Source organism: Lactuca serriola, chromosome 5 (assembly GCF_051521515.1).
Source record: "Lactuca serriola cultivar US96UC23 chromosome 5, Lser_US96UC23_V15, whole genome shotgun sequence".
Lineage (NCBI taxonomy): Eukaryota > Viridiplantae > Streptophyta > Magnoliopsida > Asterales > Asteraceae > Lactuca > Lactuca serriola.
This window is the reverse complement of record NC_136412.1, coordinates 316,969,384-316,980,729: the sequence shown is the minus strand read 5'-3', so window position 1 is coordinate 316,980,729 and position 11,346 is coordinate 316,969,384.

Here is an 11,346-nt window from a genome sequence, read left to right as displayed (position 1 = left end):
TTCTTCTACACTCACAAAATCCTCATCAGTGTAGTTTTCAATTTTCTTGTCTACCACCTGTCCCCCAACTGTAATGGTGATTCTGACTGGATCCTTTATGACACATTTCCAAATCTTGAAGTCCTTCATCTTTATGTATTTTTCAATTCTATATTTCCACTTAGGGAACCCATCAGCAGACATAAGCCTTGGAATTTGCACGGTGGTGCCCATAACAGCATCGAGCTCTTGAAAATGGTTTTGATTTTGGGATTACATTTTTTAAGTTCAAATTAATTAAGATTCAAAGATGAATTAAAATTAATTGTTAAAAGAAAATAATTTACTGATGAAAGATGTTTTACTGCCGGAAATCGTTTGCGGCCGTGTACTTAGTGTTTACGGCTGTAAACTTGATGATTTTTCGTTTCAGAAACAGAGATTCAAGGAATTACTTTATTTTACTTTCAATTAATTTAATGTGTTTAAATTACGGTCTTCAAGATTAATCGACTTGCACCAAAATAAAGTTTACGCCCCAAGAATCTAGTCTTCACGGTTGATGAAGTTGACTAGTTTGCGGCCGTGAACTCAGTGTTTACGGCCGTAAGCTCGGACCGAGAACTCAAAATCTTTGATTTTTGAATGTTACAATAAATCCCCTTCTCTGAATGACTTCATATTGAGCGGTTGGGCTTTTCTTCAGAGTCATTCATTGAAATATGGTCAAAATATGGTTTATACTTTGCTTTTCTGGGCAATTATATTTTTCTGTAATATTTCTGGAGTTTACGGTCATGTTTACGGTTGAGTTTACGACCATAAACACCTTATGGCCGTAAACCCAGTTACGGCCCATGTCCACCAAGCCCATGTTCCCTTTCTATAAATATAGGTGTTAGGGTGTGAGGAACAGATTGATGAACCCTAGAGAGTTTACGGCCAGAGAGACAGAAGAACTAAATAGAGAGAAACGGGAGCTTGTGTGTGTGTGTGTGTGTGTGAATCTCATGTAAAGGAGCATCATTCCAATCTATTCAATACATTGAAGATTCATATTATTCTTCTTCTCCTTCTCTTCTATTTGATCTGACATCATCCGTTTGATTGGGATTCCGCACCATCAAACGGATCTGATTGATACACAGGCAGATTAGGGATTTACACCTAAGGATCATCCTAAGGAATCAGCACGAAGTCCATCATTGCCACGGTTTACACAACGGGCACTAAGTCTGCATAGTCGCCAGGGTTTAGGCATCAAGTTTGCATGATCACCAAGGTTGAGCCATCAAGTCTGCATGATCACCAGGGTTTAGGCATCAAGTGTGCATGATCACCAGGGTTTAGGCATCAAGTCTGCATGATCACCAAGGTTTAGGCATCAAGTCTGCATGATCACCAAGGTTTAGAGTACACCGGGTTAACACATCGTTCACAACACTTACAGGTTGCGAGCCTGCTAGTGTTCCACTGGACTGTCTAGAGTAATCTGTGGTTGTCATCCATACTCTGCTGAATGACGGGGCCATCATTTGGGAAAAGGCTTCTCACTTTGTCCACCTCGTGGTCTATAAAATCTCACAACTCATCATCCAACAAATATTCCATCTATTACATCTACTCATGTTTTACCCCAACATTATCGTAGATATAAAATACACATATAGTTTAAAACACGTATAAAATCGTTCATCCAGCAAAGACATCAAGTATTCAGATATTATGCACACATAGCACGTAATTTATATAAAATACTTCATATCTATGTGTAAGATGAAAGTGACTATGCACCCACCTGATTAGGTGGTGACTCGGTACTCGGACAACACTTCTTTATCTCAAAACAATTTTCCCTCGACAAAACAACGGGTTTTATAGAACACCGGGCTTCGCTTGGAGCAGCGTTTCCAAACCGAAAGACCCTTTTTTTCTTGGGACTCCGGGAGCCTCGGGCTTCCTTCGGGTGATAGGGGTTCACCTAGACTTTAGGGAGGGTTCAAAACCCTAGAGAGAGAAAGGAGTGAGAGAAGAAATGAAGAAAGGTGTGAAAGTTTCGGAAAGGCTCGCATGCTATTTATAGCCTCCAGCAGCCTCGGACTACGTTGCGCGTCCAGCAGCTACATTGGGTGTAGTCTCGGATAGGGTTACCAGGCGTGTTCCAGCTAGCTCGCACTTGGACAGGACCCGGATAAGATCGAAGGTACGCGGGGCGTACTAGACCTCGTACACGGGGCGTCGGGCGAAGCGACGTGGCGTTCATCGGATGTGAGGCTGGCCTTCATCGGACGACTCAGATCGAGCCACGTCATATGTCGCGCATCCGATTTCGTGATTTCTACTCCGATTTCTAAAAACCATAACTTCTGCATATGAGCTCCGTTTTTGACGTTCTTTAAATCCACGCGAAGGCAGGAACATACTCTACAACTTTCGTTTAGACTCCCTCGGCTAATTTTGAATCTATATTAAAAGTTATATGTTTAACAGGCCGAGACACGATTGGTCCGTTAAAAATTCATAACTTCTTCATTCGACGTACGTGTTCGGCTGTATTTTTCCCGATACGCTACTATTAACGAGATGATCGATTCTCGTTTAGGTTGTGTCGGCTAAAAACCGCTCGATCTAATATTCAGATTTCGGGTTGTACATTGTTAAGCCGAAACTTCGAAAAATTATAACTTCCTCATACGAAGTAGATTTGCGCATTCTTTTATATGTACGGAACACTTAAGAGATATTCTACAACATGGTTAAGATTATTTATTCTAAATAATCTTTTGTCGAAATGTCGTTTTCTACCCCTATTATATCTAAACTGACTAGCCCGGATCTATGGGCGTTATATATATATATATATATATATATATATATATATATATATATAGAGAGAGAGAGAGAGAGAGAGAGAGAGGTAGGTTCAAGTATTCTAACTAATTATTGGATGGATGTAGGATTGATTGTGGATCAATCGATTTTTAACAAATATTAAATAATTAATAAATTACTTAAAGGGTATAATAGTAATGTTTAATCTATTTAATTTTAGTAAATATTGAAAAAAAATTAATATCCCCTTTTAATTAGGGAATTTAGTTTAAACACCTACAATACATCAGCATCGACACAATATCCGCCTCATCCCTCACAATCATGTCACTGCATCCATTAATCCCCATCATTGGTTGATGCCAAAACCAAGTGCTCAAATGATCAACATTGCTACCACTCTACCTCCACTTCGTCACCAACTGGTCATCGCCTCCACCAATGCTTCCAACTTCAATCGAGGTCAACAAGAAGAAGGATTGCCTTCTATTATGAAGTTTTCAAGGTTTAGAAAGGCTTCAGCGATATTAAACTACATTTAATTATCCTACCGATCTAGGTTTAACTCATTCATTCCCGATTTATACTCCACCACCAATCGCCCACTTGTTGGAGTTGGTTGTCTCGTCCATGTCATAGCAAGGCAACGACACAGACCACTACCCCCACCATCGTCGCTCTATTGAAGACCCCTACACCTCCACTACTTTTGTTTCCACTTTCTAGCCACCACCTCTCTGTGGCTTCAACGGCGACACATAACTTCTTTATCAGGTAAGTTTTAATTTTTTTCTAGGAATTGCCAAATTGATCTCTTAATGAGTCAATTCTACTATTTTCGAACTAAAATCTATAGTTTGTAATGTTCACTTTTAACCTATTGATTGGGGTTTTTCGTAATTTTTGCATATTGATTGTGGATTTGATAAGTATCAAGTTAGCATTTGAAAGGAAAATGCATATACTTTTTAACAAGGTAGAATAATTGGTAAGGATGTTGTAACAAGTGGTTAGGGAGTGTTGTTTTGCTTTCATGGAGTTTTGTATGGAGGGAACGCTATATTATTGGAGTCAATCGGCCTCAATGGATGTGTGAGTATCTTTTCAAATTAAAAGTATCATAATTCTCATACTTTTCATCATTTAATTCTAGATGTTGAGATTTAGAAAACCAATATGTAGAAAAGGCTAACTAATGCAATAATAATCAACCATTTTAGATTGTGAAGAGATATTATATTCTTAATGGGTTCTAATAAGTTTCAGTACGTTATTTTTTACTTTTTCTTTATGATTTGTGACATGCCTTGAATCCTAATACATAGGATAATATAATAGATGCAAAAATATAATGTTATGTAACATGATTTCATTTAATTGTTCAATCATGATTTGATTTGTATTCACAAGATGTCAAAGTGGTGTTCTTAGTGAAGACAAGTGTTTCATTTTTAAGAATATTCTACAACAATTTTATTATTTTATTAAAATAATTTTTACGGTGTTATATTCTAACAGAATCATATAAGAATCATTTTTTCAGGGTTCTTTTGGAATTGTATTTTAGGTAACAATTTAACATGGTTGATTGTATTGAGCTTTTTTGATGCATTCTTTGTGATATATTGTTTATATTTTTACTAAATATGTTAGTTGACCACTCTTTAGAATATACATAAAGTCAATCTCAAAAAGTATTTTGATCTTGAAATTTTTTCAATTCTATTAGAATTATTCTTTTAAATCAATCTATATGTATTGCTTTTTATATTTTTATAAAATTCAGAAAGAATTAAAGTTAATGATAAAAATCTTGTAGTAGTATTATACTTACATAGTTTTTTTATGGGTTTAGCTTTTGAAGAGGTTGTCATTGATATGGAATCAAGCTCAAGAACATACAAACTCATACATGAGAAAGACTTGGAATCGAGTTCAAGAACAAGTGTATTCTACCAAAAATTACATTGTTATGATTATACATCACATTTTCGTAAGAATAGTTTGAGTCAAATCGAGTAGTTTGACCATTCAAGGAGATCAAGTGTACTTGTTCAAGTATTGTATATTTAAGAATGCTATTTGTTACGAAAATTATTAATTTTTTATGACATTCTATTAGAATATGTATAGTTATAGAAAAATGTATAAGGCTGTTATTTTGTAAAAATATGTATGATTTTGTTTTTGAGTTCGAATGTCTATAAATATATAAGAATTTTGTTATTATTCAACTAGGGATTCAAGAATTTTGTTATTATTCAATAACGTTCTAACATAACATTTTCATAGAATATCTTTATAACAAAATAACATTCTGACAGAATAAACTCGATTATGCTTAAAAATTTAGAAGTTACATTAATTTAGAAAAAATCAAAATTTTAAAGTTAAGAGAATTGATTATTTCCTAAAATCCGAAATTTTCCTTTTTGAAATTTATGTTTATTGACTAAAATACCCTTGTAATGAAATTAGATGATATTTTTCAATTATTTTTAAGTCAATAATACATATTAATCACTTTCTTAAAATAACTAAATGGTTGGCTCACAATCATTTCTATATCCACACAGTAATTAGTTAAAACACAATAACCTAAGTTGTAACACCCTGATCTTGGTATGTTTCACTTTTGCTCTTCATTAATACAAAACCTTGATTTTAGCCGTTGGAGTAGTACGCGGGGGGTACCACTTGGTACGTTTAGCGTACTAGCTGAGAATCCAGTATGTGGGACGTACCATTTGGTGCGCTTAGCATACTAGATTGAGAAGGATTGGGACAACGGGTGCGTACATTGGGTGTACGCTGGGTCTACGCATGACTTCAAGAAACCCTAAAATGGCGTGTTGCACCCTATATATATATATATATATATATATATATATATATATATATATATATATACTCGTCCTTAACCGTTAGAGTTGGCCACAATTGTTGTCCCTAAACCTCTAGAAAACCCTAAACGTCCCCTTAGCATCCATTTTTGCATCCTTAAGCTCTTGAAGAGAAATTTGTGTCGATTTTCGTCCATCCTTGAAGAACCTAGAAGAGAGTGAAGTTCATTGCATGGTGGGAGATTTAAGATCCAAAACCCTTCACCACATTCCAAGCTTCCTAAGGTATCAAGATCAAATCTTGACTGTCAATGTCAAGTTTTCTTTACGGATTGATTTGGAACACTTTTGGTCCCTTTTGTATTGGTTGATGGTTTGCGACGATTTTAAGTGATCATTTCATTAGACCTGAACTTGTTAGAGGCTTCCAAGGCAAAATTGTGCCAACTTTATGGGGTACTAGTCATCATGCAAGCATTAAGCCACTTATTAATTCATTTCTAAGCATAAGAGGTTCCTTTAGCCATGCATGAACATAAAGTTAGCAACTTTATGTGTTATTCCAACTCAAGGAATTTAGATCTACATTTTGAAACTTTATCTTAAGGTATTAAGAGTTTAATGGGAAGATGACTTAATAGGGGGAGTATGTTGGGCGTACAAGCCAGTACACGTAGTGTACAAGCCTCAATGTGAGTATGCTTAGCGTACAACTAGGTACGGTTTGTGGGCTTTGTGATTTTTGGGCTTCAATTTGCCACCTTTTTGGGCCTAGATGCTTGGGTCCTTATTGGACCGTCTGAGTGTTGATCTTTTAGGCCACGTGAAGAATTGGACTTTAGGGTAAGGCCCAAGTAGGAGTTTTTTGAGAGAAAAACTTTTGAGAAACACTTTAACAAACGTTTGTACAAGTTATATATTGCGGAAATAAGTTAATCTCAAAGGATCATAAAGCTCAACAATAATGAGAAGTTAGAGTCGTTAGATAGTTACATGCGGAAATATAAGTGCAGAAAATAAAGGAAATGAAAATGACAAGTTATATATCAAGAAAACACTAAGCTGATTCTAAACAAGGTTTGCATTCAAACCAAGTTAGTTCATGTGATCATCTTAAAGTGAAAGAAATCTTAAAGAATTGCTCCGAACGAGATATGAGATTCGATCTTAATATTCGAATGAAAGTTCAGAACGATCTTAGATAGTAAGAGATGAGAATTCAGAGATAGAGAAATTCTTAGACATATAGAAATGAAGATGGAGATGTGTATTAATCAATGAAGGTGAGAACTCTATTTATAGAGTCTAAAAAAGTTACAATGAGAATAAACAACCAATAAACTATTGACTTATCGTGACTATGAAAAGTTCACTGGATAATACATTCTAAAATAACAAGTCAGCTAAAGTAACTAAGACTTCATTGCAGATGGCATCTTAAAAAATGGTTGCGGTAGCAAGAGATGTTGTAGACTGACGGTGATTCAAGGGAGAAGATCTGTTGTGGTAAAGGAGTAGACTTCGGATTGATAAGTTTAAGAGGGTCACTTTCTTGATTCAACAAACTTAGGCCCAATTTGGAAGATTGGGCCAATTATGGGTTTTAGGTGGTTATTTAGTGATTGGCCTTTTTTATATCAAGATTTGGGTCTGGATCTTAGCCCAACTAAGGAAAGGATAAAGTGGCCATTTACCCTAATAACAGACCATTAGCTTAGATTGTAATCTAAGCATTAATTGGATGATTATTCTATTGTGATAGCACGAGGATTTTATTAATCCAGTAGTCGGAGATTTTCAATGTGATTCAGCAGATAGAGGTGAGTTGTCCTCACTATACTTTTGGATTGAAGGCACCAAGGTCGACCCTTTTGGATTGTTATCCTGGTTTATCTTATGATGCTATGTGTAGTGATTTGTTAGATTTGTATCTTGGTATATAGGATGATGCTATGTGTAGTTATATAGGATGACGCTATGATTAGTGATATGTTAGATTTACATGGTTGTCTATACGTGCTAGCTAGTGTTTGATATGATATATGTTGATTTGTGATGGCGGGAGGGTTGAGGCGGTTCTGCATTGTGCTGAAGGCTAGTGGGGTGTAATAGCCAGGCCGAAGGCCTGGAGAATATTCAGTTAAGCAGAAGACCCGGTGTGGCGTACGAGTCATGTTGAAGGTTTTGTGAGCGTACCAGATAGATTGCAGGCCGGTGGGGCGTTCCATTCAGACTGAAGGCTCTGTATGCTTGCAGTTTATGATTATTATTTTGGTTTTGTATTGGGTTGGTATTTTGGGGGTACTCACTAAGATTTGGGCTTACAGTTCAACATTATGCTAAGCTTGAGCCTTGACATGTGAATAAATTAAAGCAAAACTAAAACCATCTTTGTAATCTTCTCAACTTCATCAATATACACAATGCCCTGTTGAAAATAGATAATATGATTACTACCGAATCAAATAGTTTATTAACCTGTATGGACATTCTTTATCCTTTTTTTAAAGGGATATGGAAAGGAAATATGATGATATTAATATCCATTACTAGTATCTAACATTAATTTTAGCAAACTATATCATGGACTTGGATATAGCAAGCATATTTAGTATCAAACAATCACAAAACTACATCTGCAATAAGCAACCACAAATCGATCTTCATCGCCACGTCACAACCCACACCTATAATTCAAAAAAAAGATAAAAGAGGGGATGTGATTCGAATTAAAATAGAGGAGATGAATGACCATCGGAAAAAGGGAAAATTTAAACTCAATTTTCCAAGGAGAATAGTAGGGTAAATTCTTGTTAGGTACCTGTATAATAGAGGGATACTTGATTGAAACAACTAGCACATCATCTGCCATCATCTTCAAGCTCCTCTACGCCTTCATCTTGTTCAACCCTAACCAACGTCACAACCTTTCATCCAACATCACACGATCATCTTAATCCATGATATTGTTTGGTTGTGCAATTATTTTTAGATCGACGAAGGAGGGTGGGATATATACAATGCATCCCAGGCTTTGAATCGAACCAAAGAAAGAGTGTGGGTTCGTGATCTATGGTGGCTACAAGACGCATAGAGAGAATAGGTATGACATGCAATTTTTAGATAGATAAACCCTAATAACGAACTGAAACAAGCCCTCATCTGGTTCCGAATCTCTTATTTGATTTGAGTAAGACGTGATTTAAACTTTATAGCTATATTTGAATCAAAACAATGAATTACAGGATTCTCCAAGCAGAATTCAACTGTTGATTTGAAATGTATTAAAAAGTAACATAATTAAAGAAAAAGTATATACCTAGTTGAATGGGGAGTTCTCGTGGGGTTGGAATTCGGAGGAAGAGCGAAGAAGTACTAATCCATGACGACATTGATGCAACGGGAACGATGGTAACTGGTAGAGCAGGTGCGATGGTGGGAGTTTTTGTATCGATTGTACCGTTTGTTCTGATGGTTTCTTGGGAGGGAGAAAATTAATTAGAAAACGAAAGGGGTAAAATTTTCAATTTGTAAAAAATTGATGTGTATGTATCAAACTATCAGATTCGTATTTTAGGGGATTAAAAACAAAAAAGTATACATCCTAATTAAGAAGGTAAAAAGATAAAAACATAAGGATAACAAAGTGAAGATCATGGAAAATATGGACCAAAATTGTAATTTCCGTAAAGATTAGGGATCACTTTATAATTTGTTATTCTTATTATAATAATTATTTTATATAATTTTTTTCAGAAAATAAAACTTTTAGTGGTATATTAGAACATTATTCCATTAATAATTATGAATTTTAGTGACATAAAATGTTAAATGCCACTAAATCCTCTAATTTTAATAGTGACACATAGAATATGCCATTAAAAACATGATATAGTGACACATCATATATGTGTCATTAAAAATATATGCCACTAAATGACATTTTATTTGTAACCCTAATCATTTTTGTTAAAGAACTCATTTGTGTTAGGTTAATTTAATCAATATCCATTATAAATAAGACTTAAAGCTCGGGTAGTTTGACAAACTAATATTTTTTCCTTATCTTCTTTTGTCCTCTTATTATATTTTAGGGTTATGATTGATCTTATAATGACAAACTATATAAATTGGTTTTAAGTTGTCAATAAACTTAATCTATTGTGTAAAAAATAACACATTTAGATATGATACATGTACAAAAATAACACATTTGGAATTGAAGTGTTTTTCCTCACAATTACAAGTTTTCCGGATCATTTATATATTTAAACTTGGTCAAGGATTAAACTTTGTTATGTATATGGTCCGATTTTTTTCATATCCGTCTCAAAAAAAATTCATATTTATTTTTTACAATATTTTTCGAACTTGTTAAGTCATTTTACACAAATTCTTTATAGACTTTTACATTTTTTTAACTTCTTTTATAGTTTTTTACAAACTATTTCAATTTTTTTAAAAATTACAACCTATTTATACTTTTTATATAAAGTTTTCCTAAACTTTTATACAACATTTTTTTAACTCTTTTTAACTTTGCATCATTTTTACACACTTTTTAGATTTTTTTTTAATTTTTTTACAACTTTTTTATACTTTTTTTTTACTTTTTAATACATTTTACAAGTTTTTTATAACTTCTTTTTAAAGATTTTAAAGCCTTTTTATTTTCTTCTTATAATTTAAAAAAAAAAAAAAAAAAAAAAAAAAAAAAAAAAAACTCTTACGCTTTTTTTTCTATAACTTTCCTACGTCATAAAAAGGTTTAAACATGATGGAAGAAAGTTTAAAAAGGATTGCAAAAAAGTTTACTTATGCTATTAAAAAGATAGTAAAAAAAAATAAGAAAATATGTAAAAAACAAAAGTTATAAAAGTTATAAAATGCTCTTAAAACTTATAATTTTTTTTTATAAAAGTAAAAATGTACTAAAAGTTATACACCAATGTAAAACAATTTGTAAAAAATTATATGAAAAGTTCTAAAGGTTCTTGCAAAAACTCTTTAAAATGTTGAAAAAAAATATTTGGGACAATTTTGAAAACAAAATTGGACTAAGTATTATAGTTTAAAACTTATGTAAAATATAAATATATAAATAACCCTATAAACTTGTAATATTAAATTAAAACGAATAAACATTAATTTTAATTAACTTTTTTTAATAAATACGTTGGATTATTTACAACTTAGGTCGAAAGGTATACTCTTTACACCGAAGAGCATGGATAGCTTCGAGATCAGCCAACAACACCATCATAAACCACTATCGTGGATGACCGATGTACTCCCAACGAAGAAGAAAAGAGGGTAATAGAAAGCTATGTAGAAAGAGAAGTAAAGAAACAAGAGAGAGATAGGGAGAGATAAGTGTGGTGTTTGTGTAAGGTCAAACCTTATTGTTTGATGAGTAAAAAACTCAATGTAATTTGTAAGCGTCAGCATCTACATCATCATCAGAGTGAGCGTCTCAAGTCTATCAGTGTTAGCGCTTAGATAGTTATTCTATGTAATATTTTGTATATTAGGTAATGATAAAGATAAGTATAGAATAGATAGCAGATTCGATATCTTTGTTATGAAGATCGGTTTTTATCATATATAAGATACAATCTCGTTCATCAAGGGATATACTTATATAGAGTAGTAGATAATCAACATTCGGGTATACCCCAATGTTGAGTTCGTC